Below are 19,214 nucleotides of genomic sequence, written 5' to 3'. Positions count from 1 at the left end.
GCGCAGCGCTCACAATTACTGTCTGAGCCAAGAATAACTCCCATTAAAACTCTGACTAACATGTATTATTTTTCTCATATATATATACACACACACACATACACACACTGTATATGTCGCGGGAAGGATAAGAACGATAGGTTGCGGATGCAACCCTGGTTCCCTGAGAGAGAAAATAACCATCAAGGTATGGGATATTGCCGTCAGGCAGTAGGGATTGGCTGAGCTTTTATAGCAAAGCTGCTGTGTAAGCCTGCCCCCTTGGGAGCTTACTATACGCAGTGCGCAGAGACTCACTTCTTCTTTTGCTCTTCAGGCCGTGAAGGCTTCTGGAGCGAACTCGTGGCTTGATGGTTATCCGCAACCTATCATTCCCTTTCAAGTCGAAAATAACCATCAAGGTATGGGAACAGTGTGCCCAAGCCGGCGTGAGGGAGGATTCTCGGCAGCAGGACAGACTTACGTCATAACGCAACTGCGTAGGCAATACATCTACGCATATGCGGAGCCGAATCTCAGCATCTACGCTCGCAATGACACCTGTCCTAAGGTGGAAATCAACACAATATCGTGACAATACTCAATATGACCACTAACTAGGGCATCATAGAGTGTAACACGGATGCTCCAAATGAGCAGAGGATTCCAGTATTATTATTATTATTATTATTTATTTCTTAGCAGACACCCTTGTCCATACATTTCAGTACATTTAAATGGTAGAACCTCGTAAAAGTATGCGGTGTAACCCAACTGACTGCAGCACTAATGTCAGACACCGGCACCCCCCTAAAGATGGCCCAGGATGTCGCCATATCCCTAGTAGAATGCGACTTCAACTACCCTGGTGGCGGAAGGCCTGGTGGCAGAAGATATGCTAATTTAATAGCATCCACTGTCCAATGGGAAAGGCGTTGTTTAGACAACGGGTGACCCAAAGTCCTAGAACCATGGCATATGAACAAATGTTCTGTTTGCCTCACAGTCATTGTACAGTCAACAGCTCAATGCCCGCATGGGGCAGAGCATGTGTAACCGTTCTTCCTCTGGGGAAGAAAAAGGAGGAGGATGGAACGCCATCAGCTCGACTGGTTGGTTCATATGAAATGGGGATATGATCTTGGGTAAAAAGGCAGGGTTTGGACACATGGAGACCTTAGAACCGTCTCCTGCGAAACGAGTACATGATGAATGCACTGATAGTGCATGTAACTCGCCCACGTGTTTGGCTGATACCACTGATACCACTGATAAAGTTTTTATAGACATGAGCTTCATATCCACAGTGTGGAAAGGCTTGAACGGTGCCTTGGTAAGGGCTTCTAACACCACGTCAAGGCTCCATGACGGTAAACTGGTCGTCCTTGGAGGTCGCAAGCGTCTTGCGCCCTTTAGGAACTGAGATGACAGAAAATGGCAACCTGGTGACAAACCGTCAATGCGTACATGGCAAGCCAATATGGCGGCTAAATACACCTTAAGTGTAGAGGGAGATTTCCCTTCATCTAACAGTTTCTGTAGAAACTGTAATATCACTGCCATAGGGCAGGATATTGGGTCATGGCCCTCAGCCAGACACCAACCTTGAAACAACTGCCATTTGTACATATATTGCGACTTAGTAGAGGGCGCTCTGGCACGCTGAATGGTCAAAATCACCGCCGTCGAAAGCCCTAAGGCTGACAGGCACTCCCGCTCAGGGGCCAAGCCCATAGCTGCATGAGCTTGGGGTTCGGGTGCCATAGCCCTCCTTGGGCTTGGGACAACAGGTCAGTTCGTAGAAGGAGCTCCCTCGGGCGACCATGCAACAACTGCATCAGACTCGGGAACCATATTCTTTAAGGCCACCGAGGAGCGATCAGAATCACTGTTGCTTGCTCTACCCTGACCTTCTCTAAGAAGGCAGGGAGCATCTGAATCAGTGGAAATGCATATAGGAGTCCTGGCAGCCATTCGTGAGCCAGTGCATCGACTCCTAGGAGGCTGTCGAGGTCCTTCACCGAGAACCATAGGAGGCAGTGCGTACTCTCCCGTGAAGTGAAGAGTTCTACTTGCACTGTGCCGAACCATTCCCAGATGCGCTCTACCACCTGAGGGTGAAGATGCCATTCGCCCGCAAGAGGGCCTCCTCTGGATAGGAGATCTGCTGCGTAATTGACTCTGCCTAGTAGGTGAACCGCACTCAGAGAGGTTAAACGCGGTTGTGCCCATAGCAACATCCGTGTTACCATCCGGTGAAGAACGGGGGACCGCAAGCCACCCTGGCGGTTGATATACGCCACAACTGTGGTGTTGTCTGACCGCACTAAGACGTGCTTGCCTAGAAGCACTGGCAAGAAGTGCCGAAAGGCGAGGTCCACCGCTCTGAGTTCCAGAGCACTGATGTGGGCTGACCTCCAGGGTCCTGACCACACTCCATGGGTCCCTGTCCCATTCCAGACTGCTCCCCAACCTTGGTTGGAACCGTTGGTCATGATGACTTCCCTCCGGAAGATGGGACCCAAGGCAGATGTTCGACGGAACTTTCCACCAGTGTAGCGCTACCCTGCAGGTTCGGGATACCCTCAACCTGCGGTGTTTGTCTCTCTGCGGATGCAACGCGGAGGCATTGAACCAGGCCTGCGGAGGTCTCTGGTGTAGTAAGCCCAAAGGAAGGCCATCAACCCCAGCATGCACTGACACAGCTCCATGCTGACTGTTTTTCTCAACCTGAATAGGGAGAGACACCACTCCATCAAGGCAACTCTTTGTGTCAACAGGGTCGCTTCCATGGACACTGAGTCCAGATGCAGACCCAAGAATTCGGTCTGTTGGCTCGACATGAGACGGCTCTTTTCTGAACTGACCTTCAGACCTAGCCGCTGAAGATGGTCTGTAACCATCACTGTGTGCTGTGCCAGCTGCTCCTTCGACTGCGCGCAGACGAGCCAGTCATCCAGATAGTTCAACAGTCCGACGCCTTGAGCCCGCAAAGGAGCTAGAATGGCATCCATACATTTCGAAAAGGTTGGAGGAGCTAGTGACAGGCCCAATGGAAGGACACAAAACTTGTATACCCTGCTCTGAAATGCGAACCGCAGATACTTCCTGTGACCTGGGCAGATGGGAACGTGAAAGTATGCATCTGTCCGTTCCACGGTGGTGAACCAGTCACCGTGTCGGACTGACTGGATGATGTGCCTGTGCGTAAGCATCCTGAACGATAACACCCGCAGGTATTTGTTCAGTACTTTCAGATCTAAAATAGGACGGAGTCCACTGTCCTTCTTGAGCACCAGGAAGTATTTGGAATAGAACCCCTGGTCGATCAGAGCAGGGTCTACTTGTTGAATGGCACGTTTCCTGAGCAATACCTGTATTTCCACATTCAGAGCTGAGGACTGAACCAAGTCCTTCACTGCAGTTACCACCACTTCCCAAAAGGGGGGGGGGGGTTAACCGGAACTTAAGGGTGTACCCGGTGAGTATAGTTTTGTGCACCCAGATGTCGTCAGTGCACTCGTTCGCGAGGGGCCTGGCCAGAGCCACGAGGGCGTGGCCTGCCACCTCCTCTAGGGCACCACCCTCCATGCTGCAGTCTTACAAACGCGGGCTGGTCACGCGCTGATGCACTTGAAGGGGAGGTTTTATTACCCAGTGGGTGCGCCTGCTGCTGTGGCGGTGTTCTGCGCCACTGGTGTTCCTGTGGCTGCTTCGGCTGGAAAGGCTTACTCAGCCACATCCTAGCCATTTGCTGCAACGCCTCACGCGCCTTGGTGGAGCGTTGCAGCATCTCCTTCACCGCCGGGCCAAATGTGTGCCCCGGTGTGATTGGGGCATCCAGCAATGGGGCCTTATCAGGCTCCTGCACTCTCGCCTGCGAGAGCCAGAACTGCCTTCTGGCCGCCACCAGAGACGCTCCTGCCTTGAGCCCGCACATTCAGCTGGGCAAGCTTTACCAGCAGCTGAGTGATCGTCCCCAACTCAGTCCTTAGGGCCGCGGAAGGGCAGTCAGGTAGGTCTCTTAAGGTAGGTCTCTTACGCTTGGTAGACCGTCAGCAGGCTGGCCACATTCGACAGCCTGACCGCCTCTGTGGCCACAGCGTACCCCTTCTTAAGGTGTACCTCTGTGATCCTGCATTGCTTATTGGAGCATGCAGGATCCCTTGTCAGCCCTGATAGCGTTGGCGTCTTCACCAACACGGCGAACGCAGCGTCCACCGGTGGAAAGGATGCCAACCCAGCTTCGCTTGCCCCTTGCATATTAAAGGCTGAGGCCTTGCGAGAAGTCACAGGGGCAGAGGCCGGAGCTCCCCAGGTGGACTGCACCTTAATAAAGTCCGGGAATGCCGGGAGCACCCTGGACTGATGGGGCTGGGCTGAAGGCGACTCAAACAGGGAGCGCCGCGGTAGCTCCACCATAGGCCACTCGATGCCCAAGTGGCGGGTTGCTCTCTCAACCACCGACCACATAGGGACGTTGGTATCCAGCACCTCGAGCTCGTCCTGCTCAGAGTGCAGGGAGGCTACCTCAGCCTCTATACTGACTTCTTCCAAAAGAGTCTCCACGTCAGATGCGACTGGAGACTGCATCGACATCCCACACCCCTTGAGGTTGTATTTGAGGGACGGGGACAGGTACCGGTTGTGGAGCAGCCACTGGCTGGCTAGCAATGGGCCCGGTTGGTTGTTTTGAGACCCGGGGCGCCACATTTGCTAATGACATGAGAAGGGACTGCTGCCCTATCGTGACCTCCATGAACTCTGACATCTTAGATGTGAGTTCCGCCAACCCCGATCTGTCTCTGTATCGCCTGTCCCGATGAGGGGAACGAGAGCTTCCCCTCTGGCGAGGTGATCTAGGGAGGGGCTGCGGGAGCGTTCCCGAGCACGTCTATTGGGGGACCTCTGACCAGCTGTTAGCTGGGAGGACGGGCTCCTGGAGAGCTGTAGCCGCACTGGCGGCGTCGCCGTAGACGACGGTGGGGCAGAGATGGTATGGGATGATCCTGAGGAAGGAGAGTGCCCACCCACTGCTTTCTTCTCCCTTTGGCGGAGGGTGCGTGCCTGGAAGCCAACACAGAGGTGACAAGACGCACTATCCGCCAAAGTGGATCCAGCATGCTCTGGCCCCAGACACGCTACACAATCATTGTGCAGATCGCTGGCAGGCAACTTCGCCTGACAGGTCACACAACGATGAAAGCCCGACATTGCTACCGAGGCGTTGAGCGTGGAGCACCGAGCACCGAAGGTGCGTGTGTCGAGCACCGAAGCGTCGAGCACCGAGCGTCGAACGTCGAGCACCGAAGGTGCATACGTCGAGCACCAAGCACCGAGATGTCGAGCACTGAGCATCGAGCCCCGAAGCGTCGAGCACCGAGCGTGGAGCGTCGAGCATGGAGCGTGGAGCGTCGAGCACCGAGGCGTCGAGCATTGAGTGCCGAAACGTTGAGCGCTGAGCACCGAAGGTGCGTGCATTGAGCGCCGAGTCCCAAGCGCAAAGCACCAAGCGCGGAAGCACTGCACAAAGTGCAGAAGCTCTGCACCAAGCGCCGAAGCGCTGACACCAAAAACTCCGGAGCACTGAGCGCCGAAGCGCAAGTACCAAGCGTTGAGACGCTAGCACGAGACGCCTAAGCGTCAGCTGACCCGCACAGCGGAGACGCTAGTGCTGGAACGCTGTCTGATGCTGTGCAATACTTACCTTAGGTGCTTAAGGGAGTATGTGCTTGGTGATTGTCTTCCTCAATAGTGAAAAGGGAAAGTTTTTGGTTTTTTTTGGGACGCTGCAGCAACACTATATAGTGATTTGGTGACTGTAAGCAGGCAGTACAGCTACCACGCGGTATTTTTAGAACACACCGCAGGGGTAGTATATGGGAGACTGCAGTGCAGGCTCCACACACACGGTCTAGCCAGAGGCAAGACCGAGGCTGCAGGTACACGCCTGGCCAAGGCCAATGCAACGCGCGTCCTTAAGCAAAATATATATATATATATATATATATATATATATACACAATATATAATTTTTATTTACAAAACCCCCAAAAACACAACAATAATAATTATAAAATAATTATTAATAATTAAACATAGGGAAACGAAAACCACGAAAATAAACAAAATGTGATGCCGAAGCAAAGCGTGAAGGAAATATATAAATGTAAAAATACAAAATATATAATCCTAACAATAATAATAATTACTCAGAAGAGTGCAACTGAAATAAACTTGGAGAAGGGGCAATAGCCAACTTCAAGCCTAAGCTTAGTGAGTACAATAAGTTAACAAGCTCTATTATCTACCTCTACCGATCCTGAAGACAAAAGAGGAAATGAGTCTCTGCAGGCTGCGTATAGTAAGCTCCCAAGGGGGCGGGCTTACACGGCAGCTCGCGCAGAGGCCTATCGGCAGCTTTGCTATAAAGATCTGCCAATCCCTACTGCCTGATGACAATATGCCATACCTTTATAGTTATTTTCGACTTGAAAGGGAACCTATGCAATAGTCAGCGTGCCCGCAAACAGTCAAGATCAATTTATGCCCATGCCCAAATTCCTTTGAGGACCACTGATCTAGATCTTTGAAAGTAAGAGCGTATTGGAAAGCCTCTGAATGGAGAGCATTTTTGGCAACCCTATCTGCATCACAGATCTCACAGCTGTGTTCAAATGAGTTTTGAATTCATTTGAACACTTTTGCTTTTTTCACTGCTTGAATTAGAGTCAATGATGTCCAATTCAGACTCATTCAAAATCTCACCCACACTTCGATTTTCCAAAAGGTCACATTTGCATAAAGCTGGTTAGTTATTTTTATTGCGATAAAACGGCTGTTGGTCTTATTTTTGTTTGTTTTTTCATAAATTCTATTACAAGATATCTGCCAGTGATATGCTCTTTTTTGAAAAGAAGTGCCGACCCATGGTGATATGCTGTTATATCAACACCCCATGTGACATGTTTTGACCAATCAGGATTATTTAAAATACCCATATTATAAAGCTGCAAAAGTTTCACAACATTTTATTGTTGGAACTTAATAATTATGAAATATGTTAGAACACATGTGACACATTTAAAAAACAAAATATAGTGAGCCTAATTATTAAGGGGAATTGTGGGTTGTGTTAGGAGACAAACCAGACAGGAAAATTAGTAAAGGCATCTGCCGAAACAGCAACAATAAGAAAACATTATACTAGCAGAGCTAGCTTACAGATAGTCCTACTGCTAGAAGAAGTACAAATTAATAAGGAGAGTTTATTTTTTAAATTAACAGCCGTGTAACGTTTTCCTCAAAGAGGATTAAATGGACTGAACATTGCAAATAAAATAAATGCCGCTTGCAGCAGGAGAGGATCGCTTTGTTTTCTTGTACCATAAAGTACCTTCCGTTAGTTAATATAGATTATATACAGCGAAGGAACCTTGAATTGGAAACACTGCCTAACCAGCCAAGCCCCACTTTGGATGCCAGAATTCCTAATGCTGCCTTGCTCATGCTTCTTGTTAGTAAAATATAACAGTTTATACAGAGCCAAGGGCCTTGAATGGGAAACACGGCCAACCCACCAAACCAACTTTGAATGTCTAATACTGCTTTACTCCGGCAAGCAGAGCCGAGGGGTACCTCACAGTAAGTTATTAAATCTGGTCACAGCTTTGCATTAAATTGTCTCACTTTTAAACTTAACATTTTCCCTGTAATAAATACTTCTGTTTTCTATTACAGTAAAACTTTTTTAGTTTCAAATGTAATTCTGTCCAAAGTTTGCTTTTCCTTTGCAATACCTAGGAGGCTCCGTGTTTTTGATTTACAGACTTTTTCCCAATTAAAGTTACTGCTTTCCTGATAAGAACTTTCACTGTGAACACTGTTCTAATTTAAGGTTACACAGGCTTCTGCTCGGGCAGCTCTCAGATAAGTTACTGGTCAATGAGCTCAGCCCAGCTCCCTTTTTTGCTCAGACTTACAAAGATCCAATAATAATTTGGTCCAATGACCTGTTTGGCCTCTACAGCTATTAATTCTCAATGTCTCTACTGAGTTTTTCTGTGTCTTATTACAAGCAGCTATCTCTGTTATAATTAATACATCACCCAGACTTGAAAAATAAACTGATTTGTTAAAAGAAAAAAAAACACTCATTGTAATCTCCCCTTTTCTTGTTTCCTTTTTTAAAAATAGTTTTGCAATATACAAGCTGCCTGCTCTATGTCAAGAAGGTGTATATTAACACACTTTCTCAATAAACATTCATAAGTACGTTCCAGACTCCTCTCTTAAATCCCTATTCTTTTTTTGTTACTGTTTTGCATTATTTGTTAAGTCAGGACAATTCTGTTACATTCCTTTTACAAAAGCAAAACATAAAAGTTTTTGCTTACATGACTATTCACATTTATTGTTTTATTTTTTTCCTCAATTTATGTCATCAAATAAAATAAAACCTTGTCAGGCTTTACTTATAATCACTACAAAATTACCAGTAAACTGCAATAACATATATACAGTGCCTTGCAAAAGTATTCAGACCCCTGACCAATTCTCTTATATTACTGAATTACAAATGGTACATTGAAATCTCGTTCTGTTTGATATTTTATTTTAAAACACTGAAACTCAAAATCAATTATTGTAAGGTGACATTGGTTTTATGTTGGGAAATATTTTTAAGAAAAATAAAAAACTGAAATATCTTGTTGCATAAGTATTCAACCCCCACACATTAATATTTGGTAGAGCCATCTTTCGCTGCAATAACAGCTTTAAGTCTTTTGGGGTAAGTATGTACCAGCTTTGCACACAGTATCAGAGTGATTGTGGCCCAGTCTTCCTGGCAGATTTGCTCCAGGTTGTTCAGGTTGGTTGGACGACACTTGTGGACTGCAATTTTCAAATAGTGCCACAGATTCTCAATGGGATTGAGATCAGGACTTTGACTGGGCCACTGTAGGACATTCACCTTTTTGTTCTTGAGCCACTCCAGTGTTTTAAAGTGTTTTCACCACCATGCTTGACCGTTGGTATGAGGTTCTTACTGTGGAATGCAGTGTTTGGTTTTCGCCAGACATAATGGGGCCCATGTCGGCCAAAAAGTTCCGCTTTTGACTCATCTGTCCATAGAAAATTGTTCCAGAACTCTTGAGGATCATCCAGGTGCTTTGAGACGAAACTTGAGACGAGCATTCATGTTCTTCTTAGTGAGCAATGGTTTCCTCCTTGCTACTCTGCCATGAATCCCATTTTTGCCCAGTGTCTTTCTGATGGTGGAGTCATGAACACTGACCTTAGCCGAGGCAAGAGAGGCCTGCAGATCCCTGGATGTTGTTTTAGGGTTCTTTGTGACGATTTTACGCCTTGCTCTTGGAGAGGTCTTCAGGAATTTATTTTGTTCGTGGCATGATGCCTCTAGAACCTGTGTGCTGACACCTTCACTCTGATGGTAAGGGCCAAAGTTAGTCAGATTTATTTTGGGCAGGGCTGGCCCAAATCAGGCCTGGTTGTTAACCAACGTACTCAAACAGCTGACCCTAATGATCCCTTTAATTGGGTTGAGTTAACTGGGGGGGGCAATAACTTTTTCACACCTGAAGATTGCATGTTTGATTACCTTGCACACAAAACAAATGAAAGAAGCACCATCTTTGGTGTCATTTCTTCTCTCAGACTCCCTCTATATACTACTACAACCCACAAAAAAATCTGACCAAATACAAGGTGAAAAATGTGCAAAAATGCATAAAATCAGACAGAGGGCAAATACTTTTTCACAGCACTGTGTGTATATATATATATATATACAGTACTGTGCAAAAGTTTTAGGCAGGTGTGAAAAAATGCTGTAAAGTAAGAATGCTTTCAAAAATAGACATGTTAATAGTTTATATTTATCAATTAACTAAATGCAAAGTGAGTGAACAGAAGAAAAATCTAAATCAAATCCATATTTGGTGTGACCACCCTTTGCCTTCAAAACAGCATCAATTCTTCTAGGTACACTTGCACAAAGTCAGGGATTTTGTAGGCATATAGTCAGGTGTATGATTAAACAATTATACCAAACAGGTGCTAATGATCATCAATTCAATATGTAGGTTGAAACACAATCATTAACTGAAACAGAAACAGCTGTGTAGGAGGAATAAAACTGGGTGAGGAACAGCCAAACTCAGCTACCAAGGTGAGGTTGCTGAAGACAGTTTACTGTCAAAAGTCATACACCATGGCAAGACTGAGCACAGCAACAAGACACAAGGTAGTTATACTGCATCAGCAAGGTCTCTCCCAGGCAGAAATTTCAAGGCAGACAGGGGTTTAATTTGTTTTTGTTTAATTAAACAAAAAAAAAGACATTTGTTGGTTGCATAAGTATTCACCCCCCCTGAGTCAATACTTGGTAGAAGCACCTTTGGCAGCAATTACAGCTGTGAGTCTTTTTGGGTAAGTCTCTACCAGCTTTGCACATCTGGATCCTGCAATTTTTGCCCATTCTTCTTGGCAAAATTGCTCAAGCTCTGTCAAGTTGGATGGGGACCATTGGTGAACAGCAATTTTCAAGTCTTGCCACAGATTCTCAATTGGATTGAGGTCCGGGCTTTGACTGGGCCATTCTAAGACATTCAGGTTCTTGTTTTTAAACTACTCCAGTGTAGCTTTGGCTGTGTGTTTAGGGTCATTGTCCTGCTGGAAGGTGAAGCTCCACCCCTGTCCCAGGTCTCTTGCAGACTGAAAGAGGTTTTCCTCTTGAATTTCACTGTATTTGGCTCCATCCATCTTGCCCTCAATCCTGACCAGTTTCCCAGTCCCTGCCGATGAAAAGCATCCCCATAACATGATTCTGTCACCACCATGCTTCACCGTGGGGATGGTGTTCTCAGGGTGATGAGCAGTGTTGGCTTTGCGCCACACATAGCGTTTTGCGCTAAGGCCAAAAAGTTCAATTTTGGTCTCATCAGATCAGAGAACCTTTTTCCACATGTTTGCTGTGTCTCCCACATGCCTTTTGGCAAAATCCAAACAGGATTTGACATGTTTTTTTTTCAGCAATGGCTTTCTTCTCGCCACTCTTCCATAAAGCCCAGCTTTGTGGAGCATCCGGGTTATAGTTGTCCCATGGATGGTTTCTTCCGTCTCAGCTGTGGATCTCTCCAGCAACTTTAGAGTTACCATTTGCCTCTTGGTTGCTTCTCTGACTAATGCCCTCCTTACCTGATCACTGAGTTTTGGTGGACGGCCTTCTGTAGGCAGAGTCGCGGTTGTGCCATGTTCTTTCCATTTTTTAATAATGGATTTAACGGTGCTCCGGGGGATGTTCAAAGTTTGGGATATTTTTTTATAACCCAACCCTGATTGGTGCTTCTCCAGAACTTTATCCCGGACTTGTTTTGATAGCTCCTTGGTCTTCATGATGCTGTTTGTTTAGATATGCTCTCTAATATACTCTGGGGCCTTCCAGAAACAGGTGTATTTAATCCGAGATCATGTGACACTTTAATTGCACACAGGTGGACTCCATTCAACTAATTATGTGACTTTTGAAGGCAATTGGTTGCACCAGAGCTTATTTAGGGGTGTCACAGCAAAGGGGGTGAATACTTATGCAATCAAGACTTTTCAGTTTTTTATTTGTAAATAATTTTGAAAAATATGTAGATTTTTTTCCCCACTTCGACATTATGGACTATTTTGTGTAGATCAGTGACAAAAAATCCTAATTAAATCCATTTTAATTCCAGGTTGTAACACTACAAAATGTGGAAAAGTCCAGGGGGGGTGAATACTTATGCAAGGCACTGTATCTATCTATCTATCTATCTATCTATCTATCTATCTATCTATCTATCTATCTATCTATCTATCTATCTATATATATACACAGTATATATATTCTATACAAGCCATTTCTGTAGAACCACTACATGAACTCTATCAAACTACTATAGATTTTCTATAGAATCTTTGATTTCTATAAACTATAGAATCTTTATAGAACATTTTCGTATGGGTGAACTTAACCATTTAGCTGTCACTCACTGAAGTTGTTTTTACAAGAACAAAAGTCTATTTGTTTTGACCAATCAGGATAGAGTATTTAAAATACCCATATTATAAAGCTGAACACCTGAGACATTTAAAAAAAATATATAATGAGCCTACTTATTAAGGGGAATTGTGGGTTGTGTTAGGAGACAAACCAGACAAGAAAATCAGTAAAGGCATCTGCCAAAACAGCAACAAAAACAAAACATTATACTAGAAGATATTATTTTTTAAATTAACAGTCATGTAATGTTTTTCTCAAAGAGGATTAAATGGACTGAACATTGCAAATAAAATAAATGCTGCTTGCGGGCCATAACATGGGATCAAACAGACGGAGACCTCCTCACCGACACACTCTCAGCAGGAGAGGGTCGCTTTGTTTTCTTGAACCATAAAGTACCTTCCATTAATTAATATAAGAGATTATAAACAGCGAAGGAACCTTGACTTGGAAACAGTGTCTAACCAGCCAAGTCCCGCTTTGGATGCAAAAATTCCTAATGTTGCCTTGCTCATGCTTCTTGTTAGTAAAATATAAACAGTTTATACATAGCCAATGGCCTTGAATGGGAAACACGGCCAACCAGCAAACCAACTTTGAATGTCTAATACTGCTTTACTCCGGCAAGCAGAGCCGAGGGGTACCCCACAGTAAGATATTAAATCTGGTCACGGCTTTGCATTAAATTGTCTCACTTTTAAACATTTTCCCTGTAATAAATATTTCTGTTTTCTATTACAGTAAAACTTTTTGTTTCAAATGTAATTCTGTCCAAAGGTTGCTTTTTCTTTGCAATGCCTAGGAGGCTCCGTGTTTTTGGCTTACAAACTTCTTTCCGATTAAAGTTACTGCTTTCCTGATAAGAACTTTCACTGTGAACACTTTTCTAATTTAATTAAATTAAATGCTCACTTCTGCTTTTCTCTCAAGGTTACACATTCTGCTCCGGCAGCTCTCAGACAAGGGAAAACTTAGTTAATTTCACAGGTGTTACTGGTCAACGAGCTTAGCCCAGCTCCCTTTTTGCTCAGACTTACAAAGATCCAATAATAGAATATTCAAATACAGAACCCTACAGCATTACTTATAAGCTAACAAAGAGTATATCATAACATTATCATAAACAGTGTGTTTTAACAATTTGTTTACAACATCCAGTCCATGTCAAGCAGATCATCTCTTCCAGCGAGATTCAAATTCCCTTTCTGGACATCACAAGTGTGGGTGACAGTCTTTAAAAGCCTGATACCTGCAAAAACCTTAAATCTTGTTAGCTGGGCTCCCATCTCTGCATTTTCATCTCCCTCATCAGTGGGGAAACTTCAAAGAAATTAAGCTGGTTCTATCAGAGCCATCCATCTCTGCCGCATACACCTTTCACTTAAAAAAGGTGCTCGCACCTTGTACAAGGGAGGAAAGGTTTTTAAAGTCACACGTGACAGTTACAAAGGGGGGGGGGATTGTAAGGTTTTATATACATTCTAAATATAATTACTGTGAACGATGCATTCTGTATTTGTTGTGGTAGCCAAATTTTTGCATTTTGCACAGAGGAGTCGGAATGCCAGAAATACTGAACCAAAGGTAAGTTTTATTTATTACACAGTTCAGTTTGGCAATTAAATAATATATCAAAACAAAAACCTGCCCACTGGGCACTAACTAAACTGTCCTTTTCCCCTGTCTAGCCCTGCTGAAGCTGGCCTTCACCAGGTAAAAAGAAGTACTACACATGACAAACAGTAGGATGAGGTTGACTGTGGTAATTATACCACAGTAACGGGAATTCCTATGGTGAGGGCTTGTCAAGTGAATCTCAGTCCTGAGCTTCTTTGGAGCGATGAGGTGAAGTATGCTTCTCCTGGTAAGTATTCCCCAAGGATCCGTACTCCTCTCAGGTGTTTGGTTTTCTCTTTCCACAGGTATTGCCTTTTGCTGTTTCCAGAGTTGGCCACCAGGGTTTCCCACTGTCACAAAGACGGCCGGAGTGGGTGGCGTCAGATCAGAGAGAGAAACACACAGACACTTGGAGTTTTGGTGAAGCTGAGCGCGTGATCGCGCTCAGCATTTAATAATTAACAGACCAGAAAATAAAAGGTTTGAACACAAAACAGGACACGGCACTATACGCCAAAATAAAAAGACAAACAAAACGTACTAACACACAAACGGTGCACAGAGACAAACAAACACGGCGAGTACAAAACAACTACTTCTTATTCTTTTCGTTAACATTTACCTCCGCTCCACACCCGTTCTCCACTCACTGAACACCCAACCCCGAAAGAAATGTGCATCTATATATACTGTTGTGCTGGGATTCAATTACTAATTAATTATTCACTTGAATCCCAGCACGTGAATTAATTCTGTGCAACCCTGTGCTTACATATTACATTTAACCAGCACGTGAAGTGATTTGTGCCCTCCTCGTGCCTAAATACAAATCTACATTTTTAAATACATGTGAAACACAGACCCGTTTATACCCCGTGTACCAATGACTATACACCAACATTAACACACGCAACATACAACACATAACACACAAAATACACGCAGGGGCGGGCACTTCGTCACACCCACACAGAGCAGATCCAGAGGCCCTGAAGAGGATGGACTCACACACAAGGTAAGTATCACCAACTACTGCACAACAGTATTTATTTTCCACGTTTTCATTAATATTTTTTTTGTTTACAGGCCAGTGCCCTCGTGTGAAAGCCCAGCAGTCCAGCGGTCTCTGGTTCTTAGGCCCTACAGCCCTTCAAAATGATTGTCACAATATTTAAATAAAGTATTAAAATCAACCCCTTGACTTCTGTTCCTTTTTATTTTGGCTGCAGTGTCCCCTTTTTAAAATAACACAGTCGTTTATAGGGCAGTTACTGCGGGGGAAGCTTAAAAGAAAACTAGGCCCGTTTATTTATCCCAGCGCATGTTCCTTCAGGTCTGAATGCTACTGAGTATTAATAATACAGTCCATGTAATCAAACAGGCTCTTTCCATAACACACAATATCCACTGCAGTATTAACGTTCTTTCAGCAAACACACTTGGTTTAATACACCAAGTAAACAAAGCACAAGCGTAGGTGTACTCACTGTTTCGGTGTAGCATTTTCTCAGCTACTTCAGATCCAAAAGGTGTCCTCCATTCCTGGAGAAGGTAGGTCACAGGTGTATTTTTGTTTCAGCAGGAGCCTCACTCTTCTTTTATTTCTGGTAAGTAAGTTCCACACACACACACACACACACAGATTCCTTTGTCTGTACCATAAACTTTCTTTGTCATTAAAGATTCACAATCAACACTGTCTTCTTTCCACATTGCACTTCTCTCCATACACTTGCCTTGGTTTGCATTTCTCATCTCTACACCCAACCCATGACTAGAATACTGGGCCCTTTTTATACCAGTCTAGGAGTCAATCAGATCATTTTCCTTCCTAGGGAATTATGGGAATCGTAGTCTCTAAATTCCTCTGCTTTCTGTCTATGGGAGAAATGTCGGGAATTGTAGTTTTTAAACTTTCTTATCCTGCCTCTGTTTTTGAGATTTTCTTTGCATGAGGACACTTTATCCGGAACCCCATATCCCTGATACTCTGTCTTCACACTCTCCGCTCTACAAGATTTTGATATTCTTTTTGTGCTTAAATGCCAGGGGTTTCTAGCCACACCTAATCTCTGCCTGTCTGTGAAATATGGTCTGCTTTGAAGCGTGTGTGAAGGAGGAGGTAGATGATGTGTTTGAATGATGTGACACTTAAATCGTAAAGTTTAGAGTAAGGATGCAATGCATTATTGGCTGACTGCCTGGAGACAGACAGTGGGAATTAAGGAAAGCCTCTCAAATGTGTTTCTTTGTCAGTGCTGTTAGAGGTGAAAGGGTTTTGAAAGGGTTTTGAGGGTAACTTTTACGTAGTTTTGAATGTGGTTGTGAAGCTGGCATACATATATATATTCTGTATGTTGCTGTGACTCTGTTCTCAGACATATCATATCTGATGCCCAGAGGGGGGCTCAGACAAAGATATCTGCTGAGGCCAGTTGCAGCTCAAAATTAACACCAAATGAGACCTGGGCCTCGTTTCTATAGTGTGAGATTGTAAGTTTAAATACGATAGGTCTTTTGACCAGTTATCACCTGCAATCTCCATCAGTTATCACCTGCAATCTCCATCAGTTATCACCTGTTTCTATATTCCAGTCGAATTGATTTCAATACGACAGGAAGACTAGCCATGTCTGAAAATACAAGGAATGTATTTTGAATGGTCATCGAAATCACACGTAATCATATGTTGGCTTGCTACTATTCAATTTGTATTTTTTTGGTCAAATTGACGATTAACATCAACATTTATTTTACAAAGAATTTACCAGGGTTTTTTTTCGATCTATTAGCTTTGTAGCTTTAAAAAAACTTTTTATGCGATTTAGAAACGTCTCATTTAGCAAAACCCCTTTACCAAAATTCTAATTGAAATAATGTTTGGTCCAGAAGAGCTGTAAAGATAAAGATCACATGCACAGAACAAAACATTAGATAGCTGAACAGAACTATCTTGCACTTATTTATTCGATGTCTGAGCTCCATCCTCTCCTGCTTCAGCACAGCTGGACTCCGAGTTACTGGAAAGTAAGGCAGACGGGCCCGCTAAGTCCTGCCGCGGAGACTTCAGCCGTCGGTCAGGGTATTGTGCACAATACTCATTAAGTGTTTTCCTCTTGCACCCCATTCAAATTAAAATAGTAACTGTCACTGTATACCTATAGCAAAAGCTCACCTACACCTTAACCAGCTAATTTCAAAGTAGGCGCTTTGAATGACAGGCGCTGTAACTGGCAAATGAAAGTGCACAGTCGGTGCAGATGATTGACAGTCCTATAAACGAATGAGAGCATTCTAGCACTGCTTCAGTCAACGAGACCTGTCAGAACAGGATGAAATGACTGACATTGAAACTATAGTAGCCTACTAAGGGGCCACTGAGATGACTGAGAGTGACCCCTAGCCATTCAGAGCAGAACAGAGACTGGACAAGTATAAAAACTACACAAACTAAAGATGATTTCTAAATTATTATTTTTAGTAAGAAAATTAAAAAAATAGCGATCGGTTTTACTGACGTTTATCTCATGTAAATGTATTTCAATTGAACTGTTCTTTGGGAATTTCAACGTTTAACAAGATTTCCCGATTAATATCGAAAAGTAGCAAGTCAGGTCATATGACTACAGGTTTAAGTGACCTAACACCTCATGTTCTATCTAATTTATGCTGTATATGTAGTGTTCCACATTTTTGTGGGAATTTAAAAACAAGGTTAGCAAAAAATAAAAAAGTAGTGGGAATAAAAAAGGGGCACATTTTTTATAAAGTATGTGTAATTTACAAAAAGGGGTGTGAATCTTTTTAAACGTGTGCCAAGAAAAACGAGGCCAAATTAAAAAATCAGTATGTGAAACCTTATTAGCAGCATGCCAAGAAAAACTGGTGCCAGAAATTATGTAAAAGCCCTTCTGGTTCAAATCAGGAAGTTTTCAGAAGAGAAGCAGGTGATTAATTGACCTGCTCAGCTAAAATTTTTAAACCATAATTTAAGTGCAATGTATAGTTGACTGACATTTTTTTCCCTCATTGATTCATATAGATAGATTTATATTGATAGACAGAGACAGACAATAGTGCTCATCAAGGTAATTATATTGTATTTAAAAATGATTAGGTATGTTAAAAATCTTGTATACTGTACTGGTATTATACATATAAATACATAAAACTCATTACACCATTACCATTAATGCACTATGAATTATTTACTACATGATCTTGTGCTATGCAAGAACTGTGCAATGTGCTTTAATACCCTAGATTTCAAAGGCTCTTATATGACTTGACAGGAAAAAGGAATCCTTTACATGAGCAACATGAGTTTTAACATGAGTTTTAACTAAAACCAATTTACACTACCTGTAGATATACACTACCTTTTTAAAATGAATATTTAATAAGCTTTTTTAAATTTGCGTGTTTCATAATGTATGCATATGAATGCTTATAAAATTAATACTTTAGTTAAATTTGTGTTAGGTCAGCTATTTGAATGATTATTAATAAAATGCGAATAAATCTATATACTGTTGTGCCAGGATTCAATTACTAATTAATTATTCACTTGAATCCCAGCACGTGAACTAATTCTGTGCAACCCCGTGCTCACATACTATTACATACTTTAAATGCACGTAAAGTGAAGTGCAATCCCCGTGCCTAAATACAATTATACATTTTAAACACTCGCGCTCATTACCCGCATTATATCCCGTGTACCAACTACGATACACCAACATTAACACACTACATACAACATAAAACACAAAAATACACACAGGGGTGGGGCACATTGCCACATATACCCCCCTTGTGCGCAGCACACATGGCCTCAATGGCCACCTCCCCCCTTAAAAGCCCAAAAGTCCAACTGGAGGCTTTAAGGGACCCACAGGTTGTAAGGCTGTCAACAGCAGTGCTGACAGTGGGGTGGCACACTCCTGCCACTCTTCTGCTGCTGGTGGCAATGCCGACAGCTTCCCAGCTGACAGCGGAAATGCTGTCAGCAGATACATCAATAGCTCCCAGTCTGGCTCCTCCAGCCAAGGTAGTCCTGGCAGTGGAAAGGCTGCTCCCCCCTACTTCGCAGCTGGCAGTTCCCTTTTGTGAGGTTCCGGCCACAGTACTTCCAGCAGTGAAAGTGCTGCTGTGGGAGCAGGTCTCCTGACGTTCCACACGATCTCCAGCAGCGAAGCTGTTGCTGGGGTTGGTGGTCTCTGGAACTCCCCCCCCCCCCCCCCCCTTCTTCGCGGCCGGCAGTTCCCCTTGGTGGGATTCTGGCCACAGTACTTCCTGCTGCGATGCGGAGCAACAGGCAGCCCCAGGCGATGCGGAGCAACAGGCAGCCCCAGGCGATGCAGAGCAACAGGCAGCCCCAGGCGATGCAAGGCAGGCATCCTTGGGCGAAGCGAGGCTGGCATCCTTGGGTGAAGCGAGGCTGGCATCCTTGGGAGAAGTGAGGCTGGCATCCTTGGGCGAAGCGAGGCAGGCATCCTTGGGCGGTGCGAGGCAGGCATCCCCGGGCGGTGCGAGGCAGGCATCCCCGGGCGGTGACATTGAA

The sequence above is a fragment of the Acipenser ruthenus genome, chromosome 1 (assembly GCF_902713425.1).
Source record: "Acipenser ruthenus chromosome 1, fAciRut3.2 maternal haplotype, whole genome shotgun sequence".
NCBI classification, from domain to species: Eukaryota; Metazoa; Chordata; class Actinopteri; order Acipenseriformes; family Acipenseridae; genus Acipenser; species Acipenser ruthenus.
The sequence above is the reverse complement of the archived record's forward strand: the minus strand, read 5'-3'. Positions refer to the sequence as shown.